At 35.1% G+C, this 22,859-nt stretch overlaps 1 protein-coding gene across 39 annotated transcripts in view; it reads left to right on the top strand.

The window, feature by feature from the left end:
• Positions 1–22,859, top strand: part of ZBTB20 (zinc finger and BTB domain containing 20) — a 1,019,756-nt gene that overhangs the window by 204,857 nt on the left and 792,040 nt on the right. For all 39 annotated transcript variants that reach the window (XR_011164811.1, XM_069069927.1, XM_069069948.1 and 36 more), the window contains one exon: positions 14,158–14,216. The gene's annotated coding sequence lies outside the window, so the exon portion shown is untranslated. The remainder of the gene's footprint in view (positions 1–14,157; positions 14,217–22,859) is intronic.

Genomic DNA, 22,859 nt, shown 5'->3' with positions numbered 1-22,859 from the left:
CAAATAAGATTAATTTATTACAAAAAAGTTATGCTCAATAAGTTTAATGAATGTTTAAAATAGAATGACAAAATTAATAGGGATAAGGGGAATAGTTTTTTAACTTCAACAAAGTTTGTTGTTCTTCAAAAAATTCATACCCCAAAATTAATTGCTTTGGGTATAAATAGAGGTAGAATAAATGAATCTTTGGGTCAAACTGTAACTTTAAAGAAAAGTTTCAAATTGTATATAGGAATATCCATTGTATGACATAGAATTGTTATTAGACCTAATGACAAACATTTCACGGTTCAAGGGAACAGCACGTCCCAGTTTGCACTAGAGAGGTCCATGTTAGAAAATAGACACTGTTGCTTTCTCAGTGTGGTGGCATTGCATAGTAGAAAGAACATTGGCTATCCATGAGAGGATTTAGGTTCTGATTCCAGCTCTGCCATTTACTACCTTTGTGCTCTTAGACTAATCATTTCACCTCTGTGGGTCTATGTTATGCCATCTGTAAAATAGGAGATTAGACTAGCTAAACTGTAAATTCTTTCCAGTTCTAAACCTTTGACCATTTATTGAAATTTCATTCTTTTTTATTATTAAAAGTAAAGACAATAAAGACAAATCTGCATATTTTGAGAGATGAAATAATAAGTACCAGGTTAAAGTACCGGGTTAATTTCAGCCCTGGTTCAGGAATAGGTATGGTGTGTTATGTTTTGATTTGATTCAGACTTATAATTTCATCTGTGTGGGAAATTACCTCGATAGAAACTACCTCTTCTGATAAAACTGGAAACTCCCTAGTATCTTAGAGAGTTGCCTGGGGCACTGAAAGGTTAAGTGATTTGCCAAGAGTCCTAGAAACAGGACTTGAAACCACTATTTCCTATATCCAAGGTTGGCCTTCTGTCTATTGTTCTACCTCTGGAGATGGATAATGGACATTCTTCCAAATGCTTTGATATTAGAGAACATTCCAAACTCTAGAGACTGAGCATTCCTTAGCCTGGGACTCATGTGAAAAAGTGCCTTTTGTTGAATAGATGCTCAATATTTGTTGTATGAATGAATAAGTTAATACTAAAACATTTATTAGGCATCTCTTATGTACCATGTACTATGCTAGATGATAGGGATACAAAATAAAAATGAAAACATGAAACCAGTCTTTGCTCTTAAGAAACTTATGGTCAATTAGACATTTATCAGTGAATGATTCTATCCTTATTTCTTGACCAGAAAAATCTTCCTTCCCATAAATTTGGTCATGTAACTCCATCGATCAAAAATCTTCAATGACTCCTTAATAGCTATCAAATAAATTTCAGATTTCTCTATCTCCTATTTGTTTAAGGCCTTCTACTACCTAACATCACCCCAACTTTTCAGCCACATCTATTATTCTTCCCAGAATTTCCTCTACATTTTAGCCAAACTGCTTAGCTTCTTGAAAGTGCAGCACATTTTCATTTCTCCATGTCTTTTCTCAGATTGTTGACAATGCCTGGAATGCCATCCCTGTCTATTGTTATCTGTTGAACCCTATTACATTCTCTTCCATATCACTTTCTATAGGAATCCTCTTATTTCCTTATATTTGGCCTTCTTAATTACTCATACTAGAGTAGACTGTAAATTCCTTGAGAGCTTAGATTGTGTGTTATTTAAACTTTGTCTCTCTCCAGAAGTCTAGGATATTGCTTTGCACACTGAAGGTACTTAATAAATGGTTGATCATTTTAATGAATTAAGGAATTTCTTATGAGGCTAAATACTTGAGTATTAGTCCAGCAGAGTACCTATGAAGAGATGTAGGATGAGACTTAGTTTTTCATTTCTTTAGGGCCATTTATGTTTAATATTTGAGTGGAGAGAACTTTTAATGTCTATGTCACTTTGGATATTCTAGTGATCAGGCAGTTACTCTCTTTTTATTCTTTAGTAATATTTCTTAAATAGAGAAATGAGTGTACTTTTGTGCTAATATTGGAGGGGTGAGATGGAACACATCAGGAGCCTAGCCAAACAGAAGTTCAGGAAGAACAAGATATAGACCCAGGTGGGAAAGAAGAGCGTATTCAATTAGTAAATTCCAGAGAGTCTGAGCACCAAGGGCCAGAGATTTAGATTAAAGAATGAGAACACATCCAAAGTACTATTTCTCCTAAACTATGGAACTGAATGAGAAATGGAGCAGTATAACTATAGGATCAGATGACCTAAGGGCTAGGGTTAGAAGGTTCTTATTGTTGTTGTTCAGTCATTTCGATCTTGGCTGACTCTTTTTGACCCAATTGGAGGTTTTATTTTTTTTAATTTAAATTTATTTATTTACTTTTAGTTTACAACATTCAGTTCCACAATCCCTTGAATTTCAAATTGCTCCTCCTCCCTCTTCCCCCCCCCCATGGCGACATGCAATCAAATATAGGTTCTCCAAATACCTTTACATTAAACATTAGTCAGGTTGTAAAGAAGGATTGTAACCAATGGAGTGAACAGTGAGAAAGAAGAAACAAAACAAAACAAAAAAGAGAGAGCACGTAGTTTGTTTCAATCTGCATTCAGACTCTAGCTCTTTTTCCGGATGTGGACATCTCTTTCCATCATGAGTCTTTCAGAGTTGTCTTATAACCTTGCTGAGAGGAGCCCAGTCTATCAAAGTTAGTCGTCACACATATGATATGTCTGTAATTGTGTACAAATTTCTCCTGGTTCTGCTCTTCTCACTGAACATCAGTTTGTGTAAGTGTCTCCAAATTATTACAAAGTCCGTCTGCTCATTTCTTATAGCACAATAGTATTCCATTACATTCATATACTACAACTTGTTTAGCCATTCCCCACTTGATGGGCATCCCCTTGATTTCTGATTTTTTGCCACCACAAATAGAACTGTGATAAATATTTTTGTGCATACGGGTCCTTTACCCACTTCTGTGATCTCTTTGGGATATAACCCTAGAAGTGGTATTGCTGGGTCAAAGGGTATGAGCCCTTTGGGAATAGTTCCAGATTGCTCTCCAGAATGGTTGGATCAGTTCACAACTCCATCAACAATGCATTAGTGTTCCAATTTTTCCATATCCTCCCCAGAATTTATCATTTTCTTGTTTTATCTTGGGGTTTTCTTGGCAAAGATACTGGAGTGGTTTGCCATTGTCTTCTCCAGCTCATTTATGAGGAACTGGGTCAAATAGGGTTAAGTGACTCACCCAGGGTCACACAGCTTAGAAAGTATCTGAGGCTATATTGGAACTCAGAAAGATAAATCTTCCTGACTCCAGGTTCAGTACTCTATCTACTGTGTCACCTACTATAGGGTAGAAAAATAGAAAGAATAGAAGCTTCTTAGATTGTCAAGAAGAGTTGGGCTCAAATTAGCAGTCATAGAGACTTAAAAAAAAATCAAATGTTCTCCATGATATCTCTCCCAAGAGGGACAAGGCTAAAAAATACAACAAATATTTATTAAATACTATGTGCTAATCACTGGGGCTATAAATACAAGTTAAAAAAATCTTGCTTAAGAATCTTACCTTCCATTGGCATAAGAAAATACATAAAATAGAGCTGAACAATGGTAAAGCAGGGGAGAGGACTCTTACCAATATGGAGTTAGGATGTTGCAGTTTGGGAAGCCAGAAGCAGAGCCAGGAGGCTTTGTGCATTTTTCAATTTGTTCTAAGAGACCTTATAATCTTTACATAAAATTTGTGTGGCAGTGTGTTCAAAGGTGGCACCAGAAATACAAAGAGGTGGGGGCTAAACTGTACATAATTTGAAAGACTAAGTTCATGAGGCAATTCCCATGAATTCATTTTGAATTGAACAGTGTAGTTTGAAGCTGTGATTTTGTGGATTAAATAAATATTATTTGTAATAGATGATTTGAATGTTGTTGGTGAGTTGTTTTTCAGTTGTGTCTGACTTTTCACAAATATATTATCTTTAAATACCAAGTTTTTTATTATTTCTTTGAAAAAGACAAAAGAAATTATTCTGAAAAGTGGTGACTCTAAAAATAATAGCGAATTTTGTCGTGTTAACAGGCTTTGTCATCAGTGGGTGTACCTAGAAATCTAAAGTTTGGTACACTGAGTGCAAATTCTGTGGTACAACGAGATTGTTGTCATTGGGAACACTCAATCTGTCAGATAGATGGGATGCCAAGGAAGTTTTCAAATTGCTACAGTTTTAGCCACTGCCTTAACTCTTTTGCCCTCAAATAGACGTGTTTTACTTTAAATTAAATTGCAAAAAGCACACATAAGCAATTCTGTAATTGGAAGGTAATCATCTTAGAGCATTTTATATTAAGCTGCTGAAGGATCAATGGCTGACCATGCCAACAAAGCCATTTTATGTCAATATCTGGGTTGTTCCTTCAAACAGACAATTATAAGATTTTCTCTGCCTTATTAAAAGTGCTTCTGGGGCAGAATTGTATTTTTTGTGGGGGCATTTTGATCCTTGGAGATTTATGGGCAAGGAGAGCCCCTTCTTCAAGTTCATAAAAGTCAAGTATATAAAGTCAAGTGCATAAAACCGAAGTGAAATTTACCAGCAAGTTATGAAACTACTTAGTTAAATTTAGTCAGTGCAGAGTGCTTTTAAGCTGTTTCTTATGTTAAGGAAATAGTGGGCTCATTTACGATATAGAGACATGCATTAAGCCTCATCAATTTAATCAAATTCCACAAACGTTTGTGAACCTACTGTGTACAGAGAAGGATCCCAGTTGCTGGAGGATACACAAACTTTAGATGAAGCAAACAGCTTAGAATTTAGTAGGATGATATAACATGCACAAATAATTAGGTTGCAAACTAATTCATGACAACCACATGAGAGCACTATGTGAGGCTATCAAATTATTTAAAATAAATAGCTTGCTTTATTTCTGCTTTAGAAGTAAAGTTTAAAATTAAGTATCTTTTCATATAGTTCTTTCTACCACTGAAGGAACGAAGAATTCAAGAGATATCCTTTTTCCTCAAGGAAAAAACTTGTAGTTATAGAGATATTCTGCATAAATTCTGGGGATTAAGATACAAGCAAGCAAGATAGTTGCTGCCCTCAAATTGCTTATATTCCAGTAGGGGAAGACATCACCTATAGCATAACCTTAGTCAACCATAATTTATTTAATCAAAAATTTTATGCACTGATAGTATAGGAGTGGGACAAATTATGAGAAGACAAATTCATTACTCAGTATAGTCTCCAACACCTTCTATATCTGTGGTCTGCTGGTGAATTCTCACCTAACCAGAAGATCTAGTTAATCAACATTCAAATCACTATTTAATCGATCAAGTAAGCATAGATTTGTTGAATTAGCATTTGCTTTTCCTTACCCCAACCACCCTGTCATTTTGTGGAGTCATACATACAGAAGGAAAATCAAAATCAGAAATTTTGTATACTTGTAATAGACACCTATTTCAAAATGTTATTTTTATTCTTAATTTAAGCAGCCCAAAAGGAGTATTTACACAGACACGCACATACACACACAAACATGTACCACAGAACATGAAAAGAAGTTTATATATGAGACTGTGAAAATATATATGTATGTGTGTATACATATATACACACATGAGCCTCCATTTCAAAATGCTTTTTCTTTTAAATATAAAATACAGTTTAAACATAACTATTAAAACTGACCTGATTGTCTGTGTTTCCTTTTGAACATCTTTCTGGTCCATCCTGTCTGTGAAATTAAAAAAAAAATGTTAAATTACCCTCTATCTTTTGGCTTCACAGTTGCAACTCCTATGCCCACCTCAAACCTTCTCCTTAAAAGAAAGGTGAAAAAATTATGACAAATAATAATAACTAGTAAAAGCTAACATTTATATAGTGCTTACTATGTGCCAGGCACTGTGCTTAGCATTTTACAATTATTATCTCATTTTATCCTCAAAACAATCCTGAGAGGTAGGTGCTACTTTTATCTCCATTTTACAGATGAGGAAACTAAGGCAGGTTCACACAGCTAGTGTGAGAGGATGGATTTGAATTTAGGGCTTCTTCATGCCTGCTGGCCCAGTATTCTATGTACTGTGCCACCAAATAAGCACAATCAAGAAAAATGAATCATCATAGTGGCCATGACCAAAAATACATGTCTTTTTCTCCACCTTGTGCCCATTATCTCTCTGTCAGGAAGTGAGTAACATGCTTCGACATTTGAGGACATAGTTGCTTATTGTATTGATCAGAGTTTTAAAGTCTTTCAGAGCTGTCTTTCTTCTAAAATTTTTTATCTTATAAATCATTCTCCCCATTCTGTTCATTTCTCTGTCTCAATTCGTACTACTCAGGATTTTCTGAAACTTCTTTTTCATCATTTCTTATGGTACAGTGATATTCCAATACATTCATATGCCACAGTTTGTTCAGCCATTTACCAGTTGTTCAAAAGACAACCTAAGGCACTCCCTTAGATTCTAGTTCTTTTTTTCTATCCCTTTCCACTTTTACAGGATCAGGAAACTTGTTTTGCTTATAACTATCCCTTCCCAGGTATTGCCCTCCCTCTTAATTCTACTTGCCCCCCCCCCAGTCCCGATATGTTTTCCAGATGAGTTTGATGTATTATTAATAATCAGTCAATAAATAAACATTTATTGAACGCCTACTATTTGCCTGCACTGTGCTGTTTTTGCAACAAACTGTATTATAGTTTGTTAAGTTCAGATAAGAGTAAAGTTCATTAATGCTCGTTCACCCGACTTCTTCCTACATGTTTATGTATGTTTCTCATACACTCCAATGATGAGAAATCTCAAGTAGTGCCTTTTTCTTCCTCCTTTCTATACGAGAGTATTCCTTCCTTCTCTTCCAGACTCCTAAAATTTAATGCATATATGCATATATATACATATGTATATATGTGTATTTATGTATGTACATATATATGTATATTTAGAGCCCGTTCATTGCATTTCTCACAAAATATTTTAAAGGAATTGTTTTGTATGTCTTTGTAGGAAGCACATATTTCATCCCTTAAAACTATGAAATTTTAGTTGAAAAAGATTGAGTAAATAATTCAGGAATGCATTCTGTTTACCTTTTAATAATTAAGCAGGTTAGACCGTGTACTTTTTATAGCCATTGAGTTTTAATTTATTTATTTGTTCGTATGTGCTGATTTTTTAAGATTTTAGTTAAGGTGGACTATTGGAAAAATGAGGAGAAACAGAATTTAGGAGCACATGAAAAGATTAAGTGACTTTAAAAGAATTTGCTTCGAACAACCCAGGATTTTGTTAGAGTGGATATTCCCAGCAACTACAGATTGCTTAGATTTCATAAATTAGAAGATAACCTTCAAAAGTTTCTATGGCTAAAATATTTGCCATCCTAAAGCCAACCTAGGGAATAGCCTCTCAAACTTAGTTAGAATGACCCTGGAATTATAGACATACAGTCCATAAGCAGACTTGTGGCCTTTCTACCTTGGTAGGACCTGCTAGACATCTACTTGCTTAGCAGAGCCTTTGAGAAGCCAGGATCACTTTCATGTCATTATGTTACCATGTCAGAGGAGGACTTTAAAGAATTTAAAGCAACATGAGAATAAAATTCAAATTAGGTTTAGATGAAATTAAAAAGAAACCAAACAAGTATGTGGTATATATTCTTGTTACATAGCTGGCATGTATATAGAAAGTACTCTATGTACATTATCTTAATTGGTTCTTAAAACAACTGTAATGAGGTCACTGAAATTGAGAAAGATTCTAAAAATCTCTGACTGAAGCATGATTCCAACTCAGGTCTTCCTGACTTACAAGACCAATCTGTAACCATTCCACCTAGGGAACTTCTTCCCTTCTCTATTAAGAGAGAGGAGAAAGTTCATCAGCAAATATGTCTGTGCTGTAAACATCTTGAAAATTTAATTTGATTCTGGTTTGCTCTGTTGTGGGTTCTAGGTTCTAATTGTATCCAGGACTCTTTCAGATTAGCCCTAAATCCTTGAGTATATTCTAAAACCCGCTCGATTTTCACGTAATTCTCCATATTAGGCATCTCTTAAGGCTGGACTAAATGATTTCCTTAGAAAACCTTGCACTTATAGCCCTGAGATTGGATCAGAACTAAACTAGTTTTTATGGGTAGGGGACTGGCATGTATTTTTGTCACTTTTTGTTTGGTTACCTATAAGTAAGAGTTATTTTTAGACATTTAGTTCATGTTTCTATTTCTTGAATCTCAATTTTAATTTTTAAAAAACATATAAAGAAACCCAATGTTTTAAATTGTATCTATTAAATAAGTAGTGTGTATTTCACAAATGGTAGTGAATATTGGTTTTAGAAGTTTTCACTCACTTTGCCCATGTTTTTCAGCAATGGAAATTATTATCCTTAAGAGTCACCATCACGAGAAGCAGCCATGGTATGGTGTGTACAAGGCCAACCTCAGAGACAGGGAGACCTGGGTTCAGATCTTTGTCATATACTGACTGTGTGGTTCTGGTGTAATGTATTATTCTCTCCTCTCTCTCCCCCCTTCCCACTCCTACTTCCCCATACTGATGAAATTACCTCTGTTCTCCCCACCCCAAAAAAGTCAATGTTATTGTAACATTAGGTTGACCTTTGAACTACATGTTAAGTACCAATGATTAAAACACATTTGTTTATGTAAGAATGAACAGCATGGTCTTGTTGATGATTGAAATCTTCATCTGTTCATATGGCATGTTTTGTCTCTCTGTAATGCTATTCTCATTTAAATTTATATGTTGTAACTAATGTCTGTTTCAAGGGCATGCTTCCTACTATACAAATTTAACATAGGCGCCTGTTTTCAACATTTCAGGCTATGCTTTTTCTTTTATAATTTTATTAATTATGCATGCAGTTAATAACTATGGGGTATAATACTGTTACAGGTATTTTTCTTAAGACCTATTGATCACTGTGGTTTGTTTTGGTATAGTCCTTAATTTTTTTTTTTTTTTGTGAACAAACAATTGGCTGATGGTTTTCACCAAAAATAGAGACAGAAGGACATTTTCAAATGAATTTCTGGACTGCTCAGGGAATCTAAAATTGTGACTTCTACAGGAATTTTCCTATGTAGAAAGAAGGCACCTAAGGCTTAATATTTATTATTCCTTTTAGATGCATTTCATGTATTCACCAAACTTCTACTTTTGTACTAAAACCAATCTTATAGTGTACCAGAGCTGCTAAAAGTAGTTATATTTCTGTTTGAGCTTTTCTTAACAGGTCGTGTCTGTGGTCTTACTTTGGCAGTTTCATTTTTTGTGTATGTGTGTTTTTTTAATCTTCCAGATTCTTATATTAAACATGGTATATTGGCACTAATCATTTAGTACTTTATTTTTTCTGTTCTTTTTCTGTCCAAAGATGAACTCTGATATGGCATCAGTTTCAATACTAGCACATGTAATAACTAGTAACACAATGTAGCACATGTAATAACCAGTAACTTTTTAAGAAATCATATAATCTAAAGTCATTCATTCTGTTCTAATTCTGACTTTGTAATTGTTGCTTCACAAAGATATATTCTGTTTTTCTGGGTAACACATGGATTTGTTAGGTGAAGTATTATAATTTCATCACAAAAATCAGGAAGTGTCACTGTCTTTTTATGTCCCTTACTTTGAAATGAAAGAAGCCTTTCATATTTTCACCCCCGTAAAATCTTCCCTTTTCTAGTTTATTGCAAAATCTCAGTAGACTCTAAGACAAACTACAATTCTCCCCAAACAAAGTAAAGCACCCTCCTTAATCTGTTAGTTCAAGAGGATCAGTCTTAGCACTTTGATCAGACCAAAGTTCACCACATAAGCTCTATATCAATATTACAGTTAGGATTATAAATTCAGGTCATAGAATGCTCCACCAAGGCTCTCCAGCTAGGGCAGGGAGTTATTTACATGTCCAGAAGACTTACAGTTCTTGCCATTGATGATTCTCCCCATCATCTTCCTCTCAATCATACAACATTGCTAGATTATGTTTACAAAAATGGAAAGTGATACTGCAAAAATCTCAGACATTCTCAGATTCAGTAGAAAATCCTCAGATTTTCACTTTAGTGGTGCTTCTTTATTGCTAGATTGGGAGTGGGGATAAGGAGAGGATTAGGGAAGAGCAAAGGAGAAATAGTGTTGAATATCATGGAAATGAATTCTCAGTAGTTTGGGAGGAAGGAGGGCTAAGGTTTGGGATGTGTTGGAAAGTATCTGTGAAAAAAGAAAGGAGTGGAGGGGAAAAATCAGAAAACTGAAACCACTATTTATGGAGATGTAGGTTGGGCATATATTTGACATGTTTATCTCTTTTTATCTCTTTCCTTCTCTTTTTTTCCCTCTTCAAGTCATGGAGGGCTCATCTCTAGTTACTCTCAAGGATACAAATTAACACTTACAGTTTTGTCTAGATATTCCACCTCCTGACTCTGGTCATTTTTATTGGCTGTCTTCTTTCATTGGCTGTCTGTCTTCATCTTTGCCTCCTTGCTTCCTTCAAGTCCCAACTAAAATCCCACCTTCTAGCAAGCCCTTCCCAGTCCCCATTAATGCTATTGCCTTCCCTCTGAGTTTATCTCCAATATATCCTTTATGTAGATTGTTTGTATACAGTTATTTATATGTTGTGTTCCTCATTAGACAGTAAGTTCCTTGAGGGTGGGGACGTTTGCCTTTTTTGTTTCCTCAGTGTCTGGAACATACTTGGCATTTAATAAAAGCCTCTTAACTGACTGACTTTGTATATGTATGTATCTATATGTGGAAAGATAGAGACATCTATCTATATTTTCTTTGTATATACATATCTACATATATAGATAATAAAAATTTGTGTGTACATATATATATGATATGGGTTTATATGTATGTACACACACTATAGGTTCATAGATCTAAAACTAGAAGGACCTTCAAAAATCATGTTTATGTATGTGCTTACATATTGTATATGTATATATACATAAATATTTATATATTTACATGCCTCTCCTTCAGTTTTCTCCTATATAAAATGAGAGTTATACTAGATTACCTTTGAAGCCTGTTCTAGCTCTAAATCTATGTTTCTATGATTCTTAATCAAATATAGACAAAATATGAAAATAACTAGAAGAGTAATAATAGTAACAACAAATTCATTAAGCTCCTATGTAGAAAACTGTTAGGTGCCAGTGGAGTTATGACATTTGGATAAGACACAAAAACTGCCACCATGCAACTTATAGTCTTGTATTAGGGGTATGAGACACACTCAAGAAAAGAATGTAAAATGATTTACATTGAAGTAAAACCGTTCTAGCATTACAATCTCTGGGCTCTGAGTGGATCAAGTGCTTATTAAAAGGTTAAAAACTTCGGATAAGAAATGTGATTTCAGTTGTACTTTAAGGATGGGTAGAAATCCAACTGCATAAATAGTACAGGAAGGATATTCCAGGTATAAGCCCAGAGGTAGAAAATTGTAGGGCAGGCACAAAGTATGGTGAAGAGGCTACTTTGGTAGAAGTATAGAATATCTGGAGGAGAGTAGCATGAAATCAGGCTAAGGTCCAGAAGTAGAGGGTCAAAACAAAAGACATTTGAACTTGTTAGGCAATATGGATATGGAGCACTTGAAAAGTTTTGAGCAGAGATGTGATGTGGCCATATCTATGCTTAATCAGTCAATCAACAAACATTTATTAAGCTCTTGGCAGAAGTGTGAAATATGGTTTGGGGGGTGGAGAAGGTGAATATAGATAAAAGACCTGTTAAGACTATATTATGATAGTTCAGGTAGGGAGAAGAGCCGTATATCATGGAATTAAAATCAAAAGGACATTATGACTCATTGAATTTGAGAAATTAAAGAAAGGAAAGAGTTAAAGATAACTGATATTTCAAATGTGGAAGGTACTGTAGTTGGGAGGTAGTGAAATCAGATGAAGGAATGCATTTTAGGTGATGTATAATAAGTATGATTTTTGAAGGAAAAATGTAAAGAACCATATGCATACGAGATGTATAGACAACATGTAGAAGGTTATCTCAAATGGAAAACTGTCATGCAGGTTTGTATCATTTGCAGCTAACCAGCAAAAAATGTAGAGGATGCTTTTTTTCTACATTTTTCGTGGGCCATCCAAAATCCTTTGGCGTGCTGTAAGTGGCACAGGCCATCGGTTGTGCAGGTCTGCCCTAATGCCAGGTTAACTAGCAAAGGCCTCCTCCAAAAGTTGGTATTTGAACTCCATCATTAAGGAATACAGAGGAGCTAAGAGGCGGAGGTGAAGAGGGAGAGTATTCCATGCATGGGAGATAGCGCAAAGTCATGGAGAACAGAGAGGGAATGTTGTCTTTGAGGAACAGAGAATCACCAAGTGTAGTTGGTTTGTTAACTCCAGGATTACACAGCTGAGCATCTGAGGCTAGATTTGAACTCAGATTTTCTTGAGCCAAGGTCCAGTACTTTGTCTGCTGTGCCACCTAACTACCTCTGAAGTAAGCAACAGATTAAGATTCTCTGTCTCCAAAGGCAGTATCTCTGCCCTCTGGAACATAGAAGAGAATCTAGGGCTTGATATATTGGACTCAGAAATTATCTAAATAAAGATAATAGTTGAATTCTTGAAGGTGAATAAGTTTAGCAAAAGCAAGAGTGTATAGAGGTGAGAAGAGGAGCAAGGGTAGAATCCTAAATGACATCAAAGTTTGAAGAAGATGAAATCCAGGAAAGGAAGCTGGAGGAAGGGGGTGCGGGTGTCAGGGGGAGTAATAGAAAAGGTGCCTCAGAAGCCAAGGCAGGAGAGAGTATCCAGTAGGATTGCTGGTCAGTAGGTATCAAAGGCTGCAGAAAGGGCAAGGAGAGTGAAAACAGAAGTCAAGTCCCCAGATTTGTAGATTAGTTGGTCACTGGTGACTTTGGAGAGAACAGTTTCAGCAGAGAGGTGGGGATGGAACCAGATTGCAAGAGGTTGAGAAGAGAGTGGGTGGTGAGCAAAAACAGTGAGATCTCAAGATTTTAATTGTGTGGATTATGTTGAAGCATATAATTTTCCTTGATTAATTTTAGTGTAGCATATTTTAAAACATTGTTATGGTAGGTTTATAAGTTTTTAACCAGCTTGTGTTTATGTATATATTTTTCTATTAGTAGAACTGATTTTTGAGAGTTCAGATTGCTTATTCTCTGTGGAGATTATTAGTACACATGATATCAAGGTCATCACTGAGATTTCATAGCAAATTTAGAGATATCCCTTTCCAAGACTACAGTGTGCCAACTTCAATTTTTAATCTGAAAGCATTTCCTGGTTAATTCTTCTTAAATTCAAATTCTCTGAAATGTATCTAAAAGCTGTTTATCAATAGGAAAAGCTCACTGATTCATAATAATTAGGACAAAGAGTGTTCTGATTTACATACTTTAAAAAATAAATGGTCTTCATTATTTTCAAGTACATAAAATAACATGAACAAGCCTAACAGAGTGTTGCCAATTAAAAGTCCTGATGGACAAGCTTTAAGAAGTGGAGATGAGATTCCTTCTAGATTAAACCCTGAGAGGGCAGGAATTTTGTCAGACTCATTTTTTTAATATCCTCTTCAGTGTTTAGCATAGTGCCTTGCACTACTATACCAAGGGCAAGAGATAATGTTATTGTTATTTATATAAAAATTGATGCTGCTAAAGTAGTTTTTAAGGGTGCTAGAAAATTATTTTTTCAAGTAGGATAAATATTCTCCCTTAAAATATTGTTTATATTATTAATCTGTTAAGCAAATCTTTTATTTCATAGAGAGTAAGGTAAACTTCAGGTCAACTCAGATCTGAACTATGATGGATTCCAAATTAGTAAAATTCAAATTAATGGTGTTCTGGTATGGTTTTTGTTTTTTCTTTCCTTTCTTCCTGGACAAAGCACAAATCTAGAGCTCTGGATTCTAATCCTTTGTCTTATATTTTGATGCAATCTGTTCTTCACTTAGATGTTAAAATACTAATAAAATAATAAATATTAAATGCATATTAATATGTATTCATCTATCCAGAAATGGCCACTCTCTTCTAGTTATCAGGTTGTTATGAAAATGCAAGGTAGTGTCTCAGTATATGGCTAAATTTAAGGTTTTTCTTTTTCTTTTTACAGTTTTACAGAAAAAAGTGTTAAGAATTGTTCTTAACCACCTCAGACTCCGGAGAGTGAAGGTAATATTAATGAAATATTCTTTAGCATATATGATGATGTTTGGGATCCTTCATTCATTATCTCATACTGAACAAGCCTTTGGCAAGGTACCCTCATTGACTGTCTCTACTAGTCAGAATAATTATAGTATCTATTACAAAGTGTTTTAAGACTTGCAAAGCATTCTCCATATATTATCTAATTTGAGTATCTACAATCCATAAAGGAAGAGATTTTACAATTTCCTAGTTCAAGTCCAAACTGAGTATTTCCTTATTTCTTCTCTTCATTGGGATAGCTCTTTCTTTCTTATTATATTCATTAATTTAGGACTCTTCTACATTTATATCCTATTTATTTTCATTTAAATAGAAATGTTGGCTTGAAGCCAGGGCTGTGCTGGAGCCAGCTCTAACAGGCTTACAAGATGTGATTGTTAAAATTTCAATGCATGCATTTACCCACCCCTCTGAAATCAGCAGTCAGTACACATCAAGGCTTAATTTATTTTTTGTTGGTTGTCCAGACTCAAGAAAGTATTAATAATGAAGATGAAACTTTAAAATGTGTACATATATTTCCTCTCTCCCCCACACTCCCAGGAAAGCTGAGTTGTTAAAACATTTTACTAGTTTTCCCCCTTATTGTTATAAAACATTGCGTGAATTCAGCATGCGTGCCATGGAAAGCTCAGAATGAAGTCATCATAGTAGTGGAGGCCTGGTCACTACAAGCTAATCATCATAATAATAGGTGGCAGTTATATAGCACTTTAAAGTTTGCAGAGTACTTTTACTTTCATTATCTCATCTGAGCCTCTTAAAACCCCTGCTTAGAGTCAAAAAGACAGTACCCAATCTTCATCAAACAAGAAAGGGAGAGAATTAAAACAAACCAGAAAAGTGACAAAATGCCCAATTATATGAATTTAGATCAAGTTGAATGGCTACCAGTGACCAGTAGGCCAGAATTTCAGTTAGCAGCCATGAAGGTCACAGTAGACTTCTGTGGCTGAACTCTATAGAGAGCTCACCAGGAGTGAAGAAGGATCTCTAGACAAGAGGAGGATGTAATTACTTTGCTTCTTACATGCATGGTTAGATCTTCCAGCTAGAATAGCATGGAAGGGTAATTTATTATAGAGGAGTAAATCACAGATTACATTGGAGGGGGGTGGGGTGGGGAGAGCCAACCATCCCTTTTGTGAATATATACACATAAGCATGTGTGAAAGCTTGTTTTTAATTTCTTTACACCAGTGCACACCTCTAACATTCCGTTTAGCAGGGGGATATGCAAATTGTTCCAAATGCAGCAGCAGCCCTTTCACCTGAATGTCAAAACTGTCAGGGAGATTTAAATCATATCTCTAGAACAGTTTTCCAAACCAGCCAGCCCAAAGATTGAGGTACCAACCCACCACAAAAATTTCTTCCCCCCACTTCAGAAAAGCTCCTGCATGTCAACAGGCTAATGTCAGAGTCCTAATTCATCTACTTTCTAATTTTAACCTTTTAAGGGTTTTATTTTATTTGGCTTAATTATGGTATTTTCTACAAATTAATGATAAATGCCTTGATTAATAAAACCAAATGTCAGAGAAAATGACAACTTGATGAAAAATTAATACTCGGCAGTATTTTAAGGTACATAAGTACTAAGGATGTACACTCTAAACCCTGTCTATACCTCATCAGTTCTGTATGTAGCAGAAAAAAAATCTCATTGCTCCTTATCCCCCCCCCCATCCCCCACTATATATGTAGATTCTACACTTCCATCCCTTGCCATCTGTGGCAGGAATAGGACTTTGATTGAGATAATTCTTTTGGATAAAAATGTGGCACACAGAACACTGTTCACTTTTTCATCCTGGAAATTAAAGTTATTATATCTTTGGAGTTTGTTTTAAATGATAATATCATTCTGTGAACCATATTGGCCAGGATTTGAAGAAAGAATCCATGGCATGAAGTGTAATAATTGATGATCAGATCTCTGACTTGTGGATTCTTCACAGTCCATTGAGATGTGCCTCTTTCAGTTCTTGCATTTTAAAACTATTTAGTAAAATAATAAATCCACATGGAGAGCATAGCCTTTCACAGAAAAAGTTTGTTGAAATGAAAAATTTGCTATTTTTGTAAATAGTTTCTTTCAAGGTCTTGTTAAATAAACAGCTTAAGATTTGGTTGGAATAGAAATATAAAGTCGTAACTTGTTTATTTTCTTGAATAATGCTTCGTAGTCAGATAAGCTAACGTACCAATGAAATGTGTTTAATTTTTAAATGGTATTGGGGAGGAGAGGAAAAGATACCTTAGCTTAAGCACTTATTATGTCTTCATCATTAAATATAAGGATGACTTTGGAGTGTGTATGTCTTAAAATCTGAAGACTGATATTTCTAAAAGGTGCAATGAAGATTTGACAAATGCCTTGTTGACCCTGGTTGGTTTATGCTGCTTTTTTGGTGGGAATATGTTTTCTAGAATATTCCAGGTAAGCCTACCTGGTACAGGAATATAGTCATGATGGGCTCTTTTGTGTTTTGGTTATCATTTAGTTGTTCAGGGATAAAAAGCTCATAGAATATACCATCATTTAAATGGACTCACTTAGACCATCTGTTCAGAAGCTGACAGGATGGCCATATCTATCTACCTATCAACATTGTTCCTTGCCAACCAGTGTTAAAATCTATACTTCCTGCGATATGCAGAGAAATCCTAGAAAGGGAATATTAGGAGTATTGCAACGTATATATAGTGGTAAGGGTTTGTCAACATCCTATAAACACATTACATGCCAATCCCAAGAAGAAATTTTTATTCATGTAGATTTGCTCTTTATATTTAAAATTGGAGATAGATTAGGCAGAACATTCCTTTGGCTAGCTCAATATTTTACTCTTTTTCTACCTTGTTTTGTGTCCAAGCATCCAGTCTGTACTGGCATTGCTGCTTTACGGGAAGAGGGCCACCCCCATTGCTGCCATGACTGCTTACATATCTGCCATGAATAATAGCATAAGGCACTAGTTAATCATTACATTGTAACTTTGTCTTTTCCTTCACTGCTGATCACTGCCCAGGGCATGTAGGTAACTGCACTTAGGCTCATAATACAATATTCATCTTTATACATCCATGTTAGGGTTTATGGCCATGCATATACACATTATTCTTGTGGAGATTCTATTAAATACAGTATGTGTATCTGTGGGTTTTTTCCCCCCACCTATTTTGTTTATATAAAACCTCTATTGTATTACACCTCTTGAAGTAAGTCAATTCTGTGGGTTATGTATAAAAACAAAGAAAGAAATTATATAGCTTGGCTAGGATGGTCATAACCTACTTAGTGCTATTGGTTTGGTAAGATTTTTAGTTGGGGTTTGGGTCATTTTGGCTAAGTATTCCAAGTGAATCTCATCCATTTGCCAAAGGCCTATGATTCTATGCAAAGGAGAAAGAAAGAATTAAATTTAAAATCTTTTCTAAGAGAATTTTGCTTGGCAATAAATTTATTGACTCCAGAAAGGAGAGCTGCATCAGCTTTGCACAGCTTGAACCTTTTATTCCAAGGAGTTGAGTTATGGTATTTCAAACCGGACGCTTGGTCTGCTCACAGACGGCAATCAGCTGATGTTCTTTGGAGAATCTGAGTTTTATTGGAAGTTAAACTGTGGCTGCTGGACCCTCATATTTAAAAAGAAGGAACTCCATCTCAGTTCTGTGCAAAGGCTTCCTTTCTCACAGCCTCAGAAATTTACTATAAATGTTCTATTCCTCCTGGGAATTACATATTAATGAACATCCCACTTATGATAAATATCCTACACATATTTTAGGTATTACATATAGTCATTTTGGAAATATTACATCCAGAAAGATGACTTTTCTCTCTCCCAATTTTCCAACACTGACCAAATGTTCACTAAATATTTGTTGGTTTGATTTAATTATATGAGTCACCTAAAATAACCTTGGCTGCAGGGATCTTGAGAAAGAGTTTTGGCTTACTTAAAAAGGCCCTAAGTGAATTATTGCATTTTATATGAATAAAAGTTAGAAGGGTGACTAGAATAAAGTTGAAGACCAATTTTAACTCTTGCAAAGCTAGTGTCATGTAGTCTTATTAAATACCACTCAAAATGTCTTCGTTTTTCTGGATATAAATGACTTCAGCATTTCAACAACTAACTATTGAACCATATTCTCTCTGTATCTGGTTCCTTGGCTTAATGTCAGGTACTTTCAGAAACTGTGTTAACCTTTTCGTATTCCTATAGTACTATTCTACAAGCTGTTTATTCAGTGCATTAAATTGGTCACTCATTGGCTTGAAGCAATTGATTGAGATTTTGAACGTGCTTAATGTACAATTCAAGTTCCAATAGAAATCTGATTTGTTATGGAATAGTATATTAATTTTCCTAATATAGTAGGGTTTTTTTGTTTGTTTGTTTTGTAGCCCTTACCTGGTATTGCTTTGGTGTAGGGTACACCTGTAATTCCTATGTAACTTAGAGTCCCTAGAGCCTTTCCTGGGGCCCCAGGGGCCTGAACAATGCTCACACAGCTAGTATGTGTCAGAAGCAGGCCTTTGACCCATGTCTTTCAGACTCCCAAGCACACACCATGGGTGTACTACTCCACTGTTGTCTAGCTGCCTCTCAGGTTTACTTGCTATATTACTGTAATAGGCAGCTTTAGGTTTGTAATTACATGATCTGTCCTGCTAAAAGGAAGGCAAAAACTTGTGCACGCAGTACAAAATTTTTGTACCACTTCCCTATAGGTAGCTATCCTCCCCGCCCCCCAATAAGCCATTCAGGTATGTGTATTATTTAGTGATTGCATAAATGTTTCTATTCCTTTTATTTACTTTTGAGGCAGATCAAATTCTATTTTCCTTTGCAAGTAGCATTATTTTAGTGCTACTCAGCACACCTTAATAGTACCCAGTTAATTCGTGAATATAAGAATTAGAGAGAATCTGAATTGTGTGGAAACAATATATTTACAGGGATCAAGACAGTTATTAATACCTTTGTCAGATTAAACAAGAGTTAAACAAATAAAAACAAGATGGGAGAATTAGAGACCTATCAAAACTCAGTAGGTGTGGGCTGGCCCAGTGGAATGATGGCAGCATATTACAAGGCTAAAAGGAAAACATTAGAGTAAGATTTGGACTATTTTAGCCAGATAAGGGATGTTTTCTCTCTAAGTTTTCTTGTCATATATTGTTTTACAGAGTTAAGTTTCTCATACGCATATATCATTTGAGAATATAAAAGAGTATCTCTGTTTTTCAAGAAAGTTTAGCTTTCCCAGAGAAATCTCTTGGAGTAACAGGTAATGGGAAATGGATCATTTAGTCTAGTATTAGATAGAGGTAAAAAATTTCTGAAAAGAAAGGGGGGGCAATGTAAATTCTATATTTTTCTATACTCTTTCAGTTTCCTTATATTAATGTACAGATTTGCACATACTATCAGTTACTTTTAGAGACTTATCTGACAGTCTTCAGTTTGCTTTGCTTTTACTTTTAGAGTGGGAAAAGGTAATTGTCAGTTGTGATCTGAATTTGACTGTTGACTAAAATATACTCTGTGACCTTAAGCTAGTCAGTTATCTTTTCTATGTTTCAGTCTCTTCTTTTGTAATAGAGGAATGATGATGTTTTTTCTCTCTTTTTTTTTTTTAAAACAAGTGTTTTGTAAATCTTAAAGCAGTATATTAAATAAGAGTTATAACTTCTTGTTATATTTATCTAGTATATCCTTAGTAACTAATGATTGTCAAGCTGATTAATTTTTATACTGATATAAATAAAAATAATGATTATTAAAGGCATAAAGAGTTAGAATAAAGGTTATCTTTTAAGTAAACAGAAGAGCTGTCTCTACAGTAATAGAGAATTCATGACCTTCCTTAGTAACTGTTCTTGAATTTTAATTGACCTAATCATCAAAACATTTTCTAAGTATTTAAAATAAGCCTTCTTAGTTACATTTTGAACCCTTTACTTCTTTCTTTCCCCTTGTGTTTTATTCATTTACATAATTCAGCATTTGAAAAGATGTGTTTTCAGGGGTACTTTTACTCCTCCCCTTAATTTTGATTGCCCCCCTCTTAACTACCTCATAAATGGTCTGAATTTTAATGACCAGAAAATATAAAAAAAAACCAAAACCTAAAATAAAACTTAGCATTACCTGATGTCCAGCTTACAACCCAGATGAGCTGCTGTTCCACACTTAGGTAGACCCATCCCTCAGAGAGTAGTCCATTACTGGCCTATTATAGGGCTTTTGTTATTCATTCATGTATGACTCTTTGTAACCCCATTTAGGGTGTTCTTGGCAAAGATATTGGAGTGATTTGCCATTTCCTTCTCTAACTCATTTTACAGATAAGGAAGCTGAGACAGATAGACTTTCCTAGGGTCACACAGCTAGTATGTGTCTGAGACCTGATTTGAACTCAGGTCTTCTGACTCCAGGCTAAGTGCTCCATTCACTGCACAACCTAGCTGCCTTATAGGGCTAAACGCATGCAAGCCTTTAGAGGTTAGCAAAATCTGACAGATCTTGTGTTCCATTGACATAAGACTTTGAAAATCCAGGGTAACCTCTCTAATACCATGAGGCATTGGAGTACGATTGCAGGTACAAATACAACTCCATTCTTAATCCTTGTTCTGCTGTTTATTCCTTGTGCAACCTTTTACTTGTTTTAAAAACAAGACCCATATCTTTCTTTTTCATGTCTTCTGATACTTCTTATACTTTTCATGCTTACCCAGGAGTGAATGCATGGGAATAAATGGTATATCCACTTAAGCTTTATCCTCTCTTCCCTTTGGAAGTCTCTGAAGTTACAGCCCAACTGTAGGCATCCTGGACCCACACTGAGTTAGGTCTACTGTATGAGTATGCTGTGACACAGAACTATCCTGGGAAGTCTAGCTCTGTCACAAGATACCTTTGGTTCAAAGGATTCTGATGCATTCAGCTGAATTCAGGGGTCATCTTAGTGTCTGAGGCAACTCAGTGGCAGCCTGATGTTTGGATGACTGGGTTGACTTATGAGTTAGGTAACCAATACCTGATTTTGGAGAATAGAGTACAGATAAACAATAGTTAAACCATTATAGCTACTGCCAGTAACAAAATTTCAAAACCATGGATACTCCTAAACTTTTAGAATTATTACTAAAAGTAAACATTTTCTAAGATTAGTTTTTTGTTTTTTTTTTTTACCAATCTGGAGTTCAGCTTGGATTGAGGTTGCAGAAACAGAAAGGCAGCAGCAGGTGAAGGAAATTTGCATTTTCCCTTCCTGACATTGGACATGTGTGTGGAATATTTTCATCCTCTGATCAGATAGTTCATTATGTTCTTTTTTGGATTTGTGCTTTTTTGGCCTGCCAGCCTTGCATGCTCTTTCTATGGCCTTCCGAGTCATTATGCTGGACTTCAGCCTTAGCCAGTAAAACGACAATTCCCCACATCAGCTGTCCACTTGGACACACATCCCTTTCACTATTCAAATAATTTGTATTCATACAATGTATAATAGATGGATTTGTCACATTGCTCAGAGATAATCAGTTTTTAAAAGTTATAATTTGAGCTTTGGCCTCTAAAACTGCAGATTACAAGGTTTGACCCAGAAGGTTCATGGTATGGCACAACAGTCATTAATTATAGTTTTTAAGGGACATTTCATCAGTGGTAAGATTTAGGTTGTTACAAAAACAATTTTAATCATTTTTCCTTTAACTTTCAGGAAAAAATCCTGAGACATATGCCTCTGTGTGTGTGTTTGTGTATCTGTGTGTATGTGTGTGTTTATTTTTTAAAAGCACATATTAAATATATTTAGGGAGGCAGGTTAGAGGAATAGGAAAAATACTTATCTGGGAACCAGGAGACAAATGTTAGGCTCTAGGTTTTGTAGTGGTGACAACTCAGTAAGTGAGCTTGGGCCAGTCACTTTAGTCTCTTAATGGTAAAAGGAAAGGATTGACCTAGGTGATCTCTCAGATTTCTTCTATCTCTAAAACTGTAATTACAGAATTTTTGTATTTATACATGTATTTATACAACACCTACACATAAAATTAATAATTGAATACACATATTTATATCTGTATTTTTATGTTGACTTTTACCCCCTCTTTAAGGTAAAATGGCTATTTTACTGTCTGATAAGGTAACCTGAAAATTAAAATTATGCTAAATCCCATTCATTTTATTTGACTTTTTTTTTTTTACCATTTTCATTTAAATGTTGCTGTTTTTTTCTTTTGTGGCACTTATGATGCATAGGTATGTACACCATACTTGTATGTCCTGGAGCATGTGCAGATACACACAGACATACAGACATACACTCTTCTTTATATTATAAAGGATCCAAAGAATATGAGCACTCTTGTGAGAAACCGTACTCTTTGGCAATTGATTCTTCCCATGTGTGTGCAATGACATACAAAATAGCAAAATGATAGAAACAAAGACCAAATCAGAAAAAAACACCACTATAGTTATGGGTCCTTTGCTGGTTTTATCAGAAATTCACATGGAAGAACTCATTGAGTTTTTCATTATAGTGAAGAATGGGAGTAGGATGAAACCTGTAGATAAA

The sequence above is a fragment of the Petaurus breviceps genome, unplaced genomic scaffold, assembly GCF_028583685.1.
Source record: "Petaurus breviceps papuanus isolate PSGF00001 unplaced genomic scaffold, PetGlider_PUasm1.0 90792, whole genome shotgun sequence".
In the NCBI taxonomy this organism is placed as follows: Eukaryota; Metazoa; Chordata; class Mammalia; order Diprotodontia; family Petauridae; genus Petaurus; species Petaurus breviceps.
This window is presented reverse-complemented; position numbering and strand designations above follow the sequence as displayed.